At 49.6% G+C, this 16,849-nt stretch overlaps 1 protein-coding gene across 3 annotated transcripts in view; it reads right to left on the reverse strand.

Moving 5' to 3' along the window:
* The window catches only part of Eva1a (eva-1 homolog A, regulator of programmed cell death), a 52,472-nt gene extending 36,857 nt beyond the window's left edge, over positions 1 to 15,615 (reverse strand). Inside the window, exon 1 of one of the 3 annotated variants that reach the window (XM_021164917.3) lies at positions 15,361 to 15,615. The gene's annotated coding sequence lies outside the window, so the exon portion shown is untranslated. Of the gene's footprint in view, positions 1 to 4,920; positions 5,272 to 15,360 lie in introns of those variants that run through there. The other 2 variants (XM_021164918.3, XM_029478477.2) reach the window with 2 other exon arrangements.
* Between the last annotated feature and the right edge of the window lie 1,234 nt (positions 15,616 to 16,849).

The following is a 16,849-nucleotide window of genomic DNA, read 5'->3' on the forward strand; positions in this document are numbered from 1 at the left end:
TCCTGAGTGAGATGGGTCTGAGACCATCTGCAGATGACAAGAAAAAGCTGAGGGGGGTGTGGGGGGAAAGGCAGCTCTCCTGCTCATCACTTTCCCTGCTCCACTGACCTCACAGGTTCAGAAGTGACTTGTAAAAACATCTAGGCTGAAGACAGAACCTAATGAGGATCGGGAGGGGCTTGTGACCCCACCCCAACCTGTCCCCACTCTGGCCCAATATACTGTTGGCAGTTAATGGCTGCCCCATAGATTGGATCCATTTTTTGGGGGGTGGGGGAAGTCACTGGTAACTTCAGGAAATAAGGCTCCATCCACACTCATGCAAGCAGCCCTAACTAAACTCAGAATCTCAAGAAACAAAAGACACAGTAGGAGGGAGAGCATTTTGGGGAGGAGAGGGTGATCCCTGGGGACAGGAAGGCAAAGGATTGTATATATGATCAAATATATACATGCATGAAATTGCCAAAGAATAAATCAGGATATATACTTTATAAGAAAACCAGAGGATACATAGAAGGAGTCTGAGAAATCTAAATAGAAACTGAAGAACCAGAACCACAGAGACCCTGGCAGCTCATGAAGGACAGGCAGGGGTCAAGAGGAATCTAGAGCTAAGTCCTAGGCTGAGCTTGGATGGGGCGAAATCATATTCCACACGCACGTTCTGGATCATTCCTCGAAACGGAGAGCCAGACTGGCAGCCACACACAGCCTTCTCTGTGCAGATTCAGCTCCAAGCAGCACAAAACAAACTGCAGAGCACCTGAGCAAGCCAGCACTGACCAGAGCTACACACCCTTGATACAACACCCAGGTCCTTCCCAGGCAGCCTCGCTCAACATTCCAGCCAAGACTACCACGGCTCACACCTTTCTCCCCAACACAACGGAACTCAGCCCATCTGCATCCAGGGCTCTCCAGATGTTTGATTCAAATCATACTAAAAGAAGTTTTTAAAAGTGTGAACAGAGAGGCTGGAGAGATGACTCAGTGGTTAAGAGTCATCACACTGCTCCTCCAGAGGACCCCAGTTCAGTTCCCAGCACCCACGTCAGGCAGTTCCAGCTCCAGAGGACCTGTCACCTCTGGTCTCTGTGGACACCTACTCATATGCACATACCTACAAAAGAATACATAAACATACTTAAAAGCAAAATACATCTCTTTAAAAAGATTTAGACTAGACAGATGACTCATTAGTTAATAATACTTGTTTTTTATGGAGGACCCAGATTCAGTTCCCAGCACTTACATGGTGGCTCAGGGTTGTCCAAACTCTGGTTCCAGGGAATCCAATGCCCTCTTCTGACTTCCTTGGGCACCAGGCTTGTGCATGCCTGGTGCCCAAACATAAATACAAGTAAAACACTCTTATAGAAAAAAATAAAATTGAAAACTCTAAAAATCACATTTTTTTAACGCACGGAACGTTCTTCTAGAGGACCTGGGTTCGATTCCTAGGAAGACTTGACAACCATCTGGAAATCTAGTACCAGGGGGTCCAACCATATTTCTTGTCTCTGCCAAGTGGTGCACAGACATACATGCAGGCAAAACATGCATATAAAATAACAATAAAAAATTTTTTTAATTATTTGTAAAACCTGTAAACAGTGGTCTGTGTCAACTGTAAACATCTTCAGGCCCGTGGGTTTACAAGCCCAGCTGGCTCTTAGTGCCCACCCAAGAATGAAAGGTCTCCTGCCAAAATGATGACCACACCAGCACACGTGCGCATGTGTCATAGATTAGCAAATCTGGAGTTGCAAAAAGATCACTTAACAATTCAGATCCATACAAGTCTCTTCATGCTGCAAGGCTGTACACACAAGCATGCTTCCACCACTCCAGATCGCCAGTGTTGTGTTCAATTAAAACACCAGGCTGGCTCAGCGACTCCATCAGAGATTCAGAGCCATCAGAGAATGCTGCAGTGCATTCTCTCACAAAAATGCAACTGTGCACAGCATGGAGCTCATCTCTGCCATCCAGGCACTCCGAAGGGTGAGGTTAGACGACAGTGGACAGGAGGACATCCTGAGCTGCAAACCAAGTGCCAGCCTCAACTACTTAGTAAGACCATGTCATAAAAAATAAACAAACAAAAAAAGATCAAGAAAAACAAAAGGAGGAAATACACATAACTACATATTATGCAGCCACAGGCGACCACATAAGGGCTGCCATATTTTTAAGTGGGATTGGTTGTTTCAGTGCTTGCTCTAATCCGTTGGGCAAGGGGCTGGAGAGATGGCTCAGCGCTTAAGAGCACCAGCTGTTTTTCCAAGAGGACCCAGGTTCCATTCCCAGCAACCACATGGTGGTTCGAAACTATCTGTGACGCTAGGCTTCTTAAGGCACTGCACACATGTAGGCGCACAGACATACATTCAGGCAAAGCATCTATGTATGTAAAATAAAATAACATTTTAATAATATTAAAAAAAAAATCCAGAGCAACGCCAATTCAGCCACATGGGGGCGCCACTCTGCTCAGTGTCCACCTGTGACTGATCAGGTGTCAAGGGTAATACTGACAAGTGTTGGACTCAAGGTGCCAAAATCACATGTGTCTCTGAGTAAGGGTTTTTAAAAGAGAGCTAAAGAGAAATAGAAGTTCCTTGGGGACGGAGGCGGGAAAGTAGTAATAAAATTAGCATCCCGTGACCATATGAAATTATTTGCTGCCAAAGTAAAACATAAATTGGCAGAAGATGTAATCCTAGGACTTGGGAGGTAGAGGCAGGAGGTTCAGAGAGGTTCAAGGTCACCCTCTGCTACATAAATTAAGTCAGAGGCTAGCCTGGAATATCTGAGCCCTTTCAGTTAGTTTAAGTTGTTAAAATTCTAGGACCCAACAATTGTTACATGGTATTAGAATGCCAGGATTAAAACCAATCTTTCCTATATTCCTGTGCTAGCTAGTTTATATCAGCTTGACTCAAGCTAGAGTCACTGGAGAGGAGAGAGTCACAGTTGAGAAAATTCCTCCATGAAACTAGGCTGTAGGCAAGTCTATAGGGCATTTTCTTAATTAGTGATTGATCGGGGAGGGCCCAGCCCTTTGTGAACTGTATCGTCCCTGGGCTGGTGGTCCTGGGTTCTATAAGAAACAGGCCGAGCAAGCAATGGGGAGTAAGCCAGTAAGCAGCACCCCTCCATAGCCTCTGCATAGCTCCTGCCTCTAGGATCCTGCCCTGTGTGAGCTCCTGTCCTGACTTCCTTCAATGATGAACAGTGATGCCAGAGCATAAACCTACCAACAACCCCCCCCCACCCCACCCCACCCCCGTGCTTGAGACACTCACTATGTAGACCAAGCTGACCTCAAACACGCAGATATCCACCTGTCTCTGCCTCCTGGGTGCTGGAGTAAGAGTGTGGGCCACCATACTTGGATCAAGACCTTTTTTTTTTTTTTTTTTACCAGAATAGTCTGATTCTACAAGACATCCTATCTAAAGCACTGTCATTCCCAATAACTTATTGTCACAATCTTCCCAAAACTGCAGAGGGGTGCAATTTGATGGTGAGGACACTGAAGCTGTAACTGTCAACTCAGACCTCTATTCCAAGCTTCTGTGTGAACCATGACACTTCAGTGTTCTCAACAATAAAGTATAGAAGACAAACACTTAATTATCATATAACACACACAGTTCTCTGCATCCACTCTACACGCCCAGCCTTTTTCCTTGACAGAACATTCAGACCCATAAGATTGGATGCAAGCCACATAAAGGGCTGTGTGTCTTCCCAAAGCCCACACCTGTGCTGAGCTATGGGCACACCCTCCTGGGGAAAAATGCCTGCTCTTCATGAGCTACCAAAGAGGGGTGGGGAAAGGTGCCTGTGGCTCCTCCCTCTGCTGCTTTGGTGTCTTGTTTGTGTATACCACCACTCAACCAAAGGCCTTAGCATGATGTCCCATTCCTCCTTGGTTCCTGGAGTACCTTTCCAGAGACCCATGAACCCTCCAAGTTTGAAATAAGATTATTTTGTGCCAGCATTGTGTTTTCTGACACCCAGAGGAAGAAAATGAAGCAAATTAATTCAGCTGAGTTGTTGTAGGTGTGGAGACACAAAGACACACATATATATACCCTGACACATACATACATACCTACCTACATACATACATACATATGATAGACACAGGGACACACGCATGCACAGAGATACATATACACAGCTACAAATGGACACACATAGACACATACATGAAAGCACACCTGCACACACCCACAAACACACACACGCAGACACACACACATACACTCCCCCACACACCCAAGGCCCTTTCCTGTGGCTTTTTGGATTCAGGGCAGCACCTCTCTGGGAAAGCCTGTCTGAGGCCCTCTGTGAAGGTTTGCACATTTCACTGAAGGACTTCCAAGAGCAAAAATGCCATTTCAACCGCAGAGTATTTACAAGCCAGATCTCAGGTCTAGCCCTGTGCCTCGGGGATATTAGCCAGGAGGCCAGGCAAGGCAAAGCAGCATTGCTTGCTTGAGTCAAGACTTAACCCTTCACGGTCCCTGTCTGAGTGAAAGAATTCTAAGTCCCCACAGCTCAGAAAATGTCTTTGCCCCAAGATAAAAAGTCCCCTCAGAAGGTCTGTTGGGCCTGTGTTCCTTGTGCCTGGCAGCAAAGCATCAGAAGGGAACTTGTTTTTCTCATTATGACAAACTTAAATGACAGAAGCCAAGTCACCCAGAGTCATTTGAAGCAGATGCATTGAAGGCCACACAGCTTTCTGTTCCTAGAAGAAAAAGCAACCTTGTTCCTCCCTCTCCCACACTGCCTTCATCCCCACCACCCTCTGCTGCTCCCAGAACCAGGACTCTTGTATCTAGGCAGGAGCTGGTGACTCCGGCCCCACACTTCTCAAGGCCTTATGCCAGCTGTAGCTCTTACCTCCCTGACACTACAGAGCAGGCACCTGTACCCACAGAGCATAAGGCACCTCAGCAGGTTAAGGTACCTTGAAGGCTCTTCTGAAGGCAGAGCCCGAGAGCTGGAGGGAGGACGGGCGATATGCTGTCCCTGAACTTTACCTGTCCGGATTCTACGAGTGATGATGACTCATGGCTGGGTATTGTGAAAGAAAGTTTCTGTGCTCCACCTATGAACGGTGCAGTGTTTGAAACACCCATCGGGGGCCTTTGTGTGTGTGTGTGTGTGTGTGTGTGTGTGAACAAGTGCACACGTGTGTGGAAGTATGCATGCATGCGTGTGTGTGGAGGCCAGAGGTCAATCTCACCTCCAGTGCCATCCACTTTTTCTGATTATCTTTTTTGTTTTGTTTTGAGACAGGGTCTCTCACTGGCCTGGAATTCACCAAGTATGCTAGGTGGCCTGGCTGGAGAGTCCCAGGAACCCATCTCCCCTGTCTCCACCTCCCCACTGCTGGGATCCCAAGCACACAGCACCATGACATTATTTTACACATAGATTCTGGATTATCAGACTCGGGTCTTGGGCAGCAGGCCCCTCCAGGACTTCCTTAATTATCATTAATTATCATTTCACTGTGTATGAGGCTGCTGCCCAGAACACAGGACAAACAAAGGTCTCTGTGGAAAGGGAAGTGAGCGAGGAGACACTCGTGCAGGGAGATGGTATACGGTTGTGTGTGTGTGTGTGGGGGGAGGTTATGGCTCTCTCACGTGGACTCTCTGTTGTTTTAATTCGGCAGAGACTTCAAGAGAATTTTTGCTCACACCCATTATGCTCTCTCCAGTGGGAATCTTCTGATAGTGAGTGAGAGCTGAGCTGTATCTGAGGCTTTCCCATGCTCACTGCATTCACAGGGATTCTCCCCTATGTGCTGGGGGCTCCTCCTCTCGCCCTCCTTGAACTCATCCCTCCCTGTGTTCTGTACCTGCCTCCTCTTTGCCGACCTCCCCACAAGCTCTGACAATAATGGCCTATGCAGCACAGATAGCTACATGTCCTCACCTCCTACTTGTTCATGAACCCAGTCTTCTCACCTACCACCTCACTGCTCATCACTCAGTGGCCTCCTGATCCCCCAGGCAAAGGTCCTCCAGGTGCACTTGACCCAATCCTGGGCTGTTGATCCCTCCCTCCAGGAAATGCTTCTGTCTGCATTCCAGACTCCCTGTCCAGCTCTCTACACTTCCCCTCCCAATGCTCTTTTCCCTTTGCCTGGAGCTCCATGTGACATCCCAGAAACCCCTGCTCTCAGAGCAGACTGGCACAGAGATGGATTCTGACAAGCTGGGTGAAAATCCTAGGTCTGTCATTGAGAGCTATGTGGATATCTCTGTACCTCCGTTTACTCAGCTATGAAATGGGTACATTTATAGGCATCCTGGGTGCTGGTGGTACTCTGCCGTTCAGAACCTTCACCAATCCCCTTCCTTCCCAATGGTGTTCCATTGCTCCTAATTAGGATCAATACAAGGGTTTAGAATACAAAGCACACTTGAAAAGCACCATCTGGATCTAGTGATGTGGCTCAGTGGGTAGAGTGCTTACCAAGCACGAGGCACATGGATCCCAAGTTCAAGGTCACCCTCAGTTATGTGGAAAGTCTGAGGCTAGCCTGTGCTACATAAGAGCTTGTCTCAAAAGAAACTATAAATAAGTCCTGGAAAGTAAGCACTCATAGCTCTCTTCCCACACTCCGTAACTCCCCCGATCCAATGAGCCATAACATGACTTCACTGACTCCTGCTAGAAGCTGGCTCATGAATTTGCTTTCAGGCCTCTCTTGAATGCCAGACTCTCGAAGCCCACTGACACCTTTCCCCACCTGCACTGGAGGTTGAGTTGGCCAGTCCGAAGCTGAGCTCACTGCCTTCTCCTGCCATGCAGCACCCTCCCCCTCCCCTGCCCCGCCTCCTCCACCCCCCTCTGCCAATGAATGGCTCTACTATCCTCCTCCTGGGTGCTCAGGCCAAAATGCCCCAGTCATCATGGACTCCTGCCCTTCAGTGCTCCTTCATCCACTCGGGCGCCAGAAAACGCTGACTTCAGTGCCAAGTGTTTCTTGGCCCTGGATTCTCTACCCCTGTTACCGGTGTCTCAGAAACTTACTAGCTCTTGCCTGGATGATAGTAACGATATTTAAAACAATCACATGCCCATTACACCTGTAATATGATCAGAGCACACCATGTCACTACAGAATCCTGACACTGGCTCTATTACCCAGGAATGAGGAATCAGAGAAGACAGAATCCCATTCACCATCCAGCCTGAGTAACGCAGGTTGCTGGAGGCAGTGAGGCAAACAGCTGACTCTAGACACCAGGCTTTTACACGCCCCATACTACAGAGACAATTCTGGTGGCTCATCTGACACCTGCCTCATGCTTTTCTAGTGCCTTCTCCACAGCCAGGAAGTTCTGCCATCACAGTGATGCCTGGACCTGATCCCTGCTCTGTGAAACCCTGCAGGAGTTTCTCCAGTGCCTTCCATGTCAAGTTCGACCCTTCCCGATGGAGTGCCTTTGCTGTCCTGCAGACTCACCTCCCGTCTTGCCATCCACTCCTCCCTCATCAGCCCCTCTACCCACATATCCAGTCTCCCTTCCGCACTCCCCCTGAACCTCCCTGCCTGTGGTCCAGACCCAGCTGAAGGGTTCCTCCTCTGGGAGCTCACAGTACTTTGCCATTCTCTACATCTTGGAACATCTCAACTGCAATGGCTTTAACGTGTTACCTAGAACTCCCTTATTAAAAACCCCAAGTTACATGTAAATGACATTTGCAGGTTGCCTTTCAGAGTCAATTAGGAAAAGATAAGGTCACGGATTAGGCCCTCTCCAATGCCTGCCGACATGAGAGGAAGGGGCAAGACCTGAGCTAGGCTGCTTGCTCTGCCTGGGCCAGGGATGCTCTCTACCATATCATGAACCTGCAGAGAGGCCTTCACTGCGTGCTAAACTGGGTTTACAGAGCTATGTACTAAAACAAGACCCCTTAAAAAATAATAAAATGTCCAGCCTGGGGTATGCAGTTACAGCCACAGAAAACAAATTTAGGGAGACATTTATTTGTTGAGTCCTTGGAATAAGTGAGAATTCATGTTCACAATTGGCCCTAGTAATCTGGGAGAAGTCAGGGTGCTCCCCTGCCTCCAGGGAATTTATTTCAGTACAAAGGATTTGCACTGCGATGCCACATCCCTACCTCTGACTCCATCTGTCTCTACACTGGGTCTCTGAGTTCTTGGGTAAACAGAGTCCCTTGCTCATCTATGTCTCCAGGGCCTAGAGCAAAGCCTGGCTGGTAGGAGAGGTATCAGGAAATGGCGACAGGCTGAGGTGAGCAGGCACACACATCACGGCTACCAAGTCATCGAAATGAGACCAGAGGATGCCTCACCTTCACATGGTGTCCTTCCTAGAACAATGTCCAAGGTATTACCGTTAGAATTCGCATGAGATTCTCAGGGTGTAACCCTGGAGAATGCCCCAGCTAATCATTTCTGCCCCGTGGTGAAGGGACCAAGTCCTTGAGGTAGACCAAGTAGCCAAGCAACAGGAGATCAGAGAAAGTTGCATCAAGATTAGCATAGAAAATTCATCCTTGGTAGAGAAAGAGGATCCCCTTCCCTGTCTGGGCTTCATTGAACAGAGGCAAGAAGAAAAGAGAAACATAAAACAGAGAGCCAGCGCTCAGGGAAGGGTCAGCCCACTCAGGGCCTAAGCTTTCTCTCCGTTCACCAGCCCACTCCCAAGTCTTGTGAGTGAGTCCCTGTCCTTTGCTAACAAACTGTTCATTTCTATTTCTAGAGTCATGTGTCCTTGGTCCAGTTCTTTGCGGTGGGACCTAACAACCTGGATATATCAGCTTGTGCCCTCAGGACTCAGGTCCACGCCTGTAGAACTCACATCCCCATCCACTCCCTATTGCACCTCAGGGTGGCATCACAAGTGAGAGGCTGTTAGAGGTTGCTCGGCTAAGAGGCACACTGGACAGAGAACCTTGAGAAAGTAATACACTCTGTCTTCTTCAGACAGAGGTGCCACCTGCCCCTTCCTTGATGGCTGCTGTGATATGTCTTGTCCTAACCCGATGAACAAGCAAGAGGACAGCAGGCTGTGTTTGTATAGAAGCCTAGAAAGCCAGCCTTCGTCAGCCCTTGTGACTCTCCCGCCCTGAACAGGAACAAGATCCCCTGAAGTATGCTCCCTCGGGCAGATCTGTCTGAGTGACAGATCAGCACAGGGCAAAGGGAGAGGGTTCACTCAGTTTGAGTGTTCTGGGAAAAGCTGTTTTCCTCTGAAGTGGCCCCTCTGCTGAGCTGTACTTCCGCCTCCTCTCACAGTGGAGGACAAAGTGCAGGCTGCCTCTGGGATCAAATCTGGGGCAGCGGGAGGAGGAAGAAAGTGAAGGAGCTCCAAAGTTGTAAGCCAGTCAGCGAGGAGGAAAAGCAGGAGGAAGTGTCTCTGTCTCTGTCTCTCTGCTGGCCTTGATCATAAGAACTTAGTATGTCGCTGACAACGACCTTGACTTCTGATCCTCCTTCCTCCCCCCTCCCAAGTGCTGGGATTACAGCATGTTCCACCAAACCCAGTTTGTGCAGTCCTGGGAATTGAACCCAGGGTTTGGTGCAAGCTGGGCAGCACTCTACCAACTGAGCTACATCCCCCTATCCTTTTTTTTCCCTTTCTTGTCCTTAGGATCAGTCTACCTAACTAAAGCTTCATCCCTGGGGCTGGGGCCTAACACCCACCTCAGCGACTCCTGTACTAACCAGAAGTTCCCTTTTGGAGTCCTCTTCTCCAGGGTTGGTTAGATGGTCTTCAGAAGAGGACACCCTCACCTGCCTCCATCCTCCAAGCTTTAGATGGAAGGATTTTCCCCCGTTCCTGTTACCACAGTTGTTAAGCGTCAGAGCCTGGGCCCTAGTGGCTCTAATGAGCCAGTCTCAGCTATCCACACATCACAAAGCCAGTTAAACAGACTCCAGTAAAAACTAGATAAAAGAGATCTAATCAGGCATTAGGAACAGAAACAAAGAATTCTAGTGACATTCTCCACCCTGGGTCCTGATGTGAAATTTAGGTTAAATCTAAGCAGTACGGGTCACGATGTGGTCCTGGGTCCTCCATCCCTGGTTTTTGGCCCAGGTAGTCTGACAAGTTTCTGAACTGTACAAAGTCTCTCTGTGGGACACAAGCTCCTGCTCTGGCTGGTGACAGTGTCCCAGCCTTTTCCTTCTCCCATCACAAGATTCCAGGGGACATTCAGTTTTTGGATTGCCCCATTATCTTCTTCATCTTGTTCTCCATTGCTCTTGTGCTGTGTAGCTACACAGCCGTCTCCCTATCTCTCCACTCGGCTGGGCACATCCTGAAGGTGAGGCGTTGGGGACTCCTGGGCTGGGGCTTTTGTTCACTTATCTCTCCACAAGTGCCTGCCTCTGCCCTAGGGGTGGGTGGTGGGTGTTGAATGGTAGACAGAGTCAAGTTTAGGGATGACTGCAGAGGTACCTCCATCAATTAACCAGTCAGTAAGTGCACATGAAAGGCTTTAGGTTCAGGGAATTGTGTCAGCCCTGATAGGCACAGACCTGCTGGATTAGAATAGGCCCAAATATCAAAATATCTTCTAGTTCTCCATGAATCTCTGTCTCAATTTCTTTCCCTCAGTCTCTGCCTCTGCCTCTCTCTCCCTAAGTCTGAGAAAACTCATCCATTACTTAGTCATCTACACGGACGTCGAGATGCTATAAAGGGAACTGTCTCAAAGCCAGGGCTCTGTCTACAGGGGCCATCCACATAGTTTATCAGCCAGGGCTTTGAAAAGAAAACAAAACAGCCATGCACAGCTACTGAGCTCAGCTTTCTATTGACTACGGTTTCTTTGCTTACTGGAGACAGTATCCCTCCTCCACTCCCAGCCTCTGGTCCCCTGGCCCCAGGAGGAAACAAGGCCAACAGAGATAGAGGGTAGAATCACCATTCAAAGCAGTCTGCACACCTAAACTAGGAATGTCCATTCCATTGTTTCCAGCAGTACAGGGACAGACAGCCGGACTGTGGACAAACCACACCTTCCCAGGCCTATCTCTGGGTCTCCATTCCCCACCAAACCTCTATCTGCCCAGCCCTTTCTTAATCATCTGCTTTGTACCTGAGTTTCCTGATACTCATGCTTTTTGATCACTCAGCCCCACCATGCACATGCACACGCACACGCACACGCACACGCACACCAAGCCCAGCATGCACATCTCCTATGACCATGTGTCTCCAGCACCCAGCACTAAGCTGTACATTGCATCCACATTCCAAGTTCTAGGTGACACCTGACCGAGTCAGGCAGAGATCCTAATAAAGGACCCAAACATGTCCTCCTAAGCCAACAGGATGTGCAGCAAGTCTAACAGCCAGGTACATCTCACAGAGACTATGGTGAATCATTCATGGGAGAGCCAACAGGGTGTGGCATCAGAGACCCCAGTTGGTCCTGAGACTGACACCCCACCCCACCACTCTAAGCAGGTTATTTTCTGGGTCAGACTATCCAAACCTCAAATAGAAGAGATGCCCAGGTCTTGGATCTGGCTTTTCTTCCTATCTCTAATAACTTAGGGGAATCTGTCTCTGGCATCAGCAACTGGTGACCTAGGACCCAAGTGACAGGAAGGTTAGGGTGGGAAGGGGGTCCCTTTTCTGCAGGGACCACCAAGTTCTCTTATGGACTAATAAGCAGGAAGTACTCACTCCGATACACACGCTATGGATCACCCCTCGCCAGAGCGCTTCCCGAACCCCCTAACACAACAGAGTCCCCGCACCACACAAGGGGAACTCACTCCTTTCAAGTTTAGGGAGCAGCCTGCTGCAATGAGCAGACTCTGTGTGGAACAACTGATCGTGAAGGCAGAGTACACAAATGTGCAGGGATCTGGGCAAAGGAGTCGAACACGGCCCACCAGAGCAAGCCCCACCCCCCCCGCCCCCCACCCCAGGACCAGCAAGGATCGGATTTGGCTTTCAAAGCCAAGGTTGCTTTGAGGGAAACAGGATTCTAAGCTGGTAAAGTGACCAGCTGTGTAATCTAGTATCCAGTGACAGAGCTCAGCAATGGGGCTGCAAACCTGGCTCTCCAATACTCCATTATGAGAAGCATTAAAGTCCCTCAACAAAGTTTACCTTTAATAGATAAATATGCCTTTGGAAACTCTTAGAGAGAAGACATAGTCCCCTGTGTATTCACATCCCTCACCAAAATCCCTTCTTCATATCTGAACCTCTCTCCCAAGTAGGAGTGTTAACTGCATTTCCCTCTGCTATCTTCCCAAGGACTGAGTGCTGATGTCCCAGCCTGACACACTTAAACTCCATTTAGCAGCAAGGTCAGCATGACAAAGGGGCCAGCGTCTGACCCTTTGGTAACTGCAAGCAAAGCAAAAAGGAGAAGGAACCCCAGGGTTGCTGATAGGACAGTCTTGGATCCTAAGCATGGCTCTGGTTAAAAAAGAACAGACATGTGTTTAGGTCCCCACTAATCTAGTCGACAAATCTCAGATCACATTCACTGAACATTAGCTGAGTCTCATACAATCCCTTGCTTACCTTTGTAGCAAGAAGAGTGTGTGAGCTGGGCGTGGTGGTGCATGCCTTTAATCCCAGCACTCAGGAGGCAGAGGCAGGCGGATTTCTGAGTTCGAGGCCAGCCTGGTCTACAAAGTGAGTTCCAGGACAGCCAGGGCTACACAGAGAAACCCTGTCTCGAAAAACCAAAAAAAAAAAAAAAAAAAAAAAAAAAAGAAGAGTGTGTGTTCTGAAATCCAAATGTTTATGTGAATGTTGGCCCCACCACTAATGAGCTGTGTGACATGAGGCAAATGTTGCAGCCTCTCTGTGCTTCTGCAATGAACTTCGTAGTGATGATACAATATCGAGCGAGTCAAAATTCATGGAGTGAGCATGGCACGGGGCAGGCACTTTGTCTTAAAATGGACAATTATCCTATTAGTTCGTCACACTGGCCTGCAGAGAATGCAGCTTGCTCTCCCTGTAAGACTCCCAGAGGGTCTGAGCCCACTTTCCCAAAGTCACACAGTTTACAGGTGACAAAGCTGGGATTAGAATACAGACAACATCCAAAGCCTTTGAGCTCAGCAGGTATTGTGAGCACAGCCCCATACCAGACTCAGTATGTGGGTATCAGTGGAAAGGTGAGCACCACGGGGTCCCCTACTGTAAATTCTGCAAATGAGATACTGAAGAAATAAAGGCAACTGGGTAGGGCAGCAGGGAACAAGGACACTGTCCTAAGAAATGGAGAAAAGCTCCCATCCAGAAGAGACTGAGTTCTAGACCAAAGAAAGATGAGCAGTCTGCCAAGCCACTAGGGTGGGGAAGGTGGGGTCAAGAGGTCAAAACAGCAGAGGATCAGTGAACTGGGATGTGTTGGAAGCATGGCAGAAGGGCTAGAGGTTGAGGGTGGGCAGGGAAGCCAGGAGCTGGTGTGCAAGGTCACAGATTAGACTTCACCCCTCAAGAGACCGGCTCAGGGCTGCTGTTAATGACTGACAGACACCTGTAGACCCAGGTCCTTTCTGTAAGCAACGGAGAAGCAAGAAAGGTGTGGGGCAGGCCAGCAGCCTGGTGGGAACCCAGCAGTGGAATTCTGACTCTGGGGCTGCAGGTGGGGGTGGGGATATGAGAACAGGGGCTGGGGTAATCTGGAAAGGAGGGGAGTTGGAATACTGGCTCTCTGTGAGCCAGTTCGTTAAGTCAGGGTGACCCAATGAAAGCACAAGTGGTAATGGGCCAGAGGTATTGTGGGGAGAGGGCTCTCATGAGCAGTCCACCAAGTGAACAGCATCCTCCCTCACCCACAGGGTGAGGGCCGAAAGTATCTCCAGCTATTACCAGACTTCCCTTAAGGGCCACAATTAAAGCACATGTGGCACACACACACACACACACAAAATACAAAATAAAATATCTCTAAAATTAAAATTAAGCTCCACCATCTTTATTACTTGGTTGACATCGGGTCTTTTTGACTTTGGTATTTTGAGACAGAATCCTGTGGAACGAGGTTGGACTCAAACTCATTTTGTGGCCACAGATGACCTTGAGCTTCTGATCCTCCGGCTTCCACTTCCCAAGTGCTAGCCGCCCCCACCCCCACCCCACCCCAACCCCTCCAACCTCCACCCCTGTGTGCTACAACACTCTTGGCCCCACTATTTATTTTTCCGAAGAGAAAACAGCCACAAGAAGGCATAACCAAGACTGGTGGTCTGACCCTGGCTTCCTTGACACCGGACTTGACCTCAAGCCGGGCCCGCAGTGGCAGAATAACAATTACACTGCCTGGAGGGGAGGGAGGGGCTGAGAGAGCGCGGCAGCCGGGCAGTACGCTCTTCACTGAGCTAGGACGGCAGCCGGCTCTAAATAAACGCTTTGGATTTGAACGGAATCGCGATGTATTTGCTATAAAAGGTAAAGGCTTGGTCTTCCCTGAGTGTAAGCAGGCAGGAGGTAGCAGATTTCTTGCTCAGACTGGACTGGTGAACCATCTTTAGGGCTGGACTTGGGGTGTGGGGCACAGACCTGTTGGGATCCAAATTCACACTAGACCCTTTGCAAACTGCGAGGCTCAAGGCCGCTTACTCCCTCCTTTCCTTTTGTCCATTTTTAAAGCCAGGATTCCTAGAAGTTCCGGCCACAGGCCTAAGGTTGGAAAAGGAGTTTAACTAAGTAGCAAAAATGAAACTACCCGGCTTCAGAACCGTACTGGTTTGTCTTCATGCCCTGCAAGGATCACTTTCCTCAATCCCCAGTCGTCGGGACCCCTCACCCCCAGACCTGAGGAGTCCCTCTACAGCAACAGAGCGTCACATTTAAAGCTTTAGGGGGCGCCAACAGCCTTAGAACGCCACGGTCCACTCCGATCTCGGGGATCTGGGGGCGCGCGGGGGCGGGGGGGGGGATCGCCAAATAAGTGTCAATAGTTCAGTGGCTCCGAGAAGAGTTAGCTAAGTACTTCGCTAGGCCGGCTTCAGGTGGGTTAATCCCCAGCAAAGCCTAAATTCGCCGCCGCCGGCTGGCCCGCTCAGCCAAGCTCCAGGGATTGGAGCAGCTAAGAGAAGCGCCCTGATTTGGAATTCACGAGTTCTCCAAAGCCCAAGGCAGAGGGTAAGAGTGGTCTGACCAAGCCAAACAGGATCAAGAGGCTGGGGACGCCAGGAGGAAAAGGAAGCAAAAGAAGAAGGCAGGACCGGTGCTAACACCTGGACAGGGGTTTGGGAACAAAGCGGTAGTCTGGGATCCGAAGAGCACTAAAGAATTCCCGCTCAGCAGAATTAGAGTGTCCCCGCGCCCTGAGCGCCCTTCGGGGGAAGCAGCTTACCTTCTCTAGGACGGCTGGCGCGTACTTCCGGGGACCGAGCAGGGGGGCCTGGAGTGGATCAGATCACCTAGGGAAGGGCACAGCAGTGTGCTGCTGCGCCCTGTGGCTGGGGCACCCGCGCGCCGGAGAGCAATTTGGGGCGGCCCTCCCCAATCAGGGCTGAGCACGGAACGCGCACACCCAGTCTCCGGACTCCTCCAGCCCTGCACACTCTAGAGGAGCTTGAGTCCGTGGGAGGAAAAGGTTGTCTCATTTCCTTCGGTCTCCCCCCCCCCGCTACCCCACCCCCGCCCCTCGGCTCCGGACCTGCCCTCCATCCCGCTCCCCGCCCCCTTCCCCACGTGGGCGCCGCGAGACGCGAAACCTGAACGGCTGCTCCAACTTAGTTCAACTTTGGCAACTCTTGCCTGCCTCCCCGCGCTTCCCACCGTCCCCTGGGTTACATGATCTCCCCATCCGCGGTCCCCACCTTGTCCTGAACTTCCAACATTTCCCTCTTTACTACAAGGAGCCCAGATCTGCAAGCAGACATCCAACCCTACCCCCAACCCTCATCGGCTTATTCCTGCCTGGTGGACTGCACTCATTGAGCCAGCTTTAAAACCCCAAGTCCAGACAGGAAATAACCACTTACTTTGTTAAATTTGATCGACTCTTTTTTTCTGAGTGGAGAGTTTAAAGCCTGATGCATAATCTCCAAGGAATGTTCGTTTGTATCAGAAGACAGCCATTACCACTTTTTGGCCTTGCTTGCCTGGGTTTGAAGTTTTGTTAATCTACAGGAGTATTTATGCAGCGGCCACAAGGAGCTTGGTGCAGAACAGGCTAGAATGACCCCAAAGGACATCCTGTTCCTCGGCAGTTAGCACAGGTAACTGGGGCAAAGATAGGAGTGGACCAGTCTTAATGGTAGAGCTTTCCGTTTTTGTGAGGACAGTCTAGACAGACAGGCAGGCAGTGAAAGACAAGAAGAAGGAGGGGAACAGAAGAGACCGCCCTGCCAGCCCAAGAAAGGGTGTTGCTGGGAACCAGGGCAACTGAAAACCAAGGGCTCAGATGGTAGAGAAATTGGATGGAATAACCAGGGACCAAAGGGGTCATCAGAATTCCAGGTGCCCTCAGGAACTGCTATCAGAAGCATAATCTAGAAACAGCTGCTGCTCTCCTGCCCCTCTGGACCTGACTCACTGAGATTCTACATTCTGACCGAATGCCCTGATTCAGATGCTATTTGGAAGTGTTGCTTTCAAGACCATTGGTGGCATGGTGGACTGAATATATCAGACCACAGAGCCCTGGCTGGACTTTAAGCTATTAGGTTTAAAAAATGAGAAGAAACCCAGGTCCACTCATACGATCACTGAATTTGTCTGAAGAGGGGCTCCCAAGTGTGTTTCTGAAAGTTGATCAGACAGAGCCAGAGCTGAGAGCCATAGTCTACACTTGTTCAAATGGTGCTTGCTTTATTTAACCTTGAAATGCAGTGCTT

Source organism: Mus caroli, unplaced genomic scaffold (assembly GCF_978045245.1).
Source record: "Mus caroli unplaced genomic scaffold, Mus_caroli_1 scaffold_7, whole genome shotgun sequence".
Classification (NCBI taxonomy): domain Eukaryota; kingdom Metazoa; phylum Chordata; class Mammalia; order Rodentia; family Muridae; genus Mus; species Mus caroli.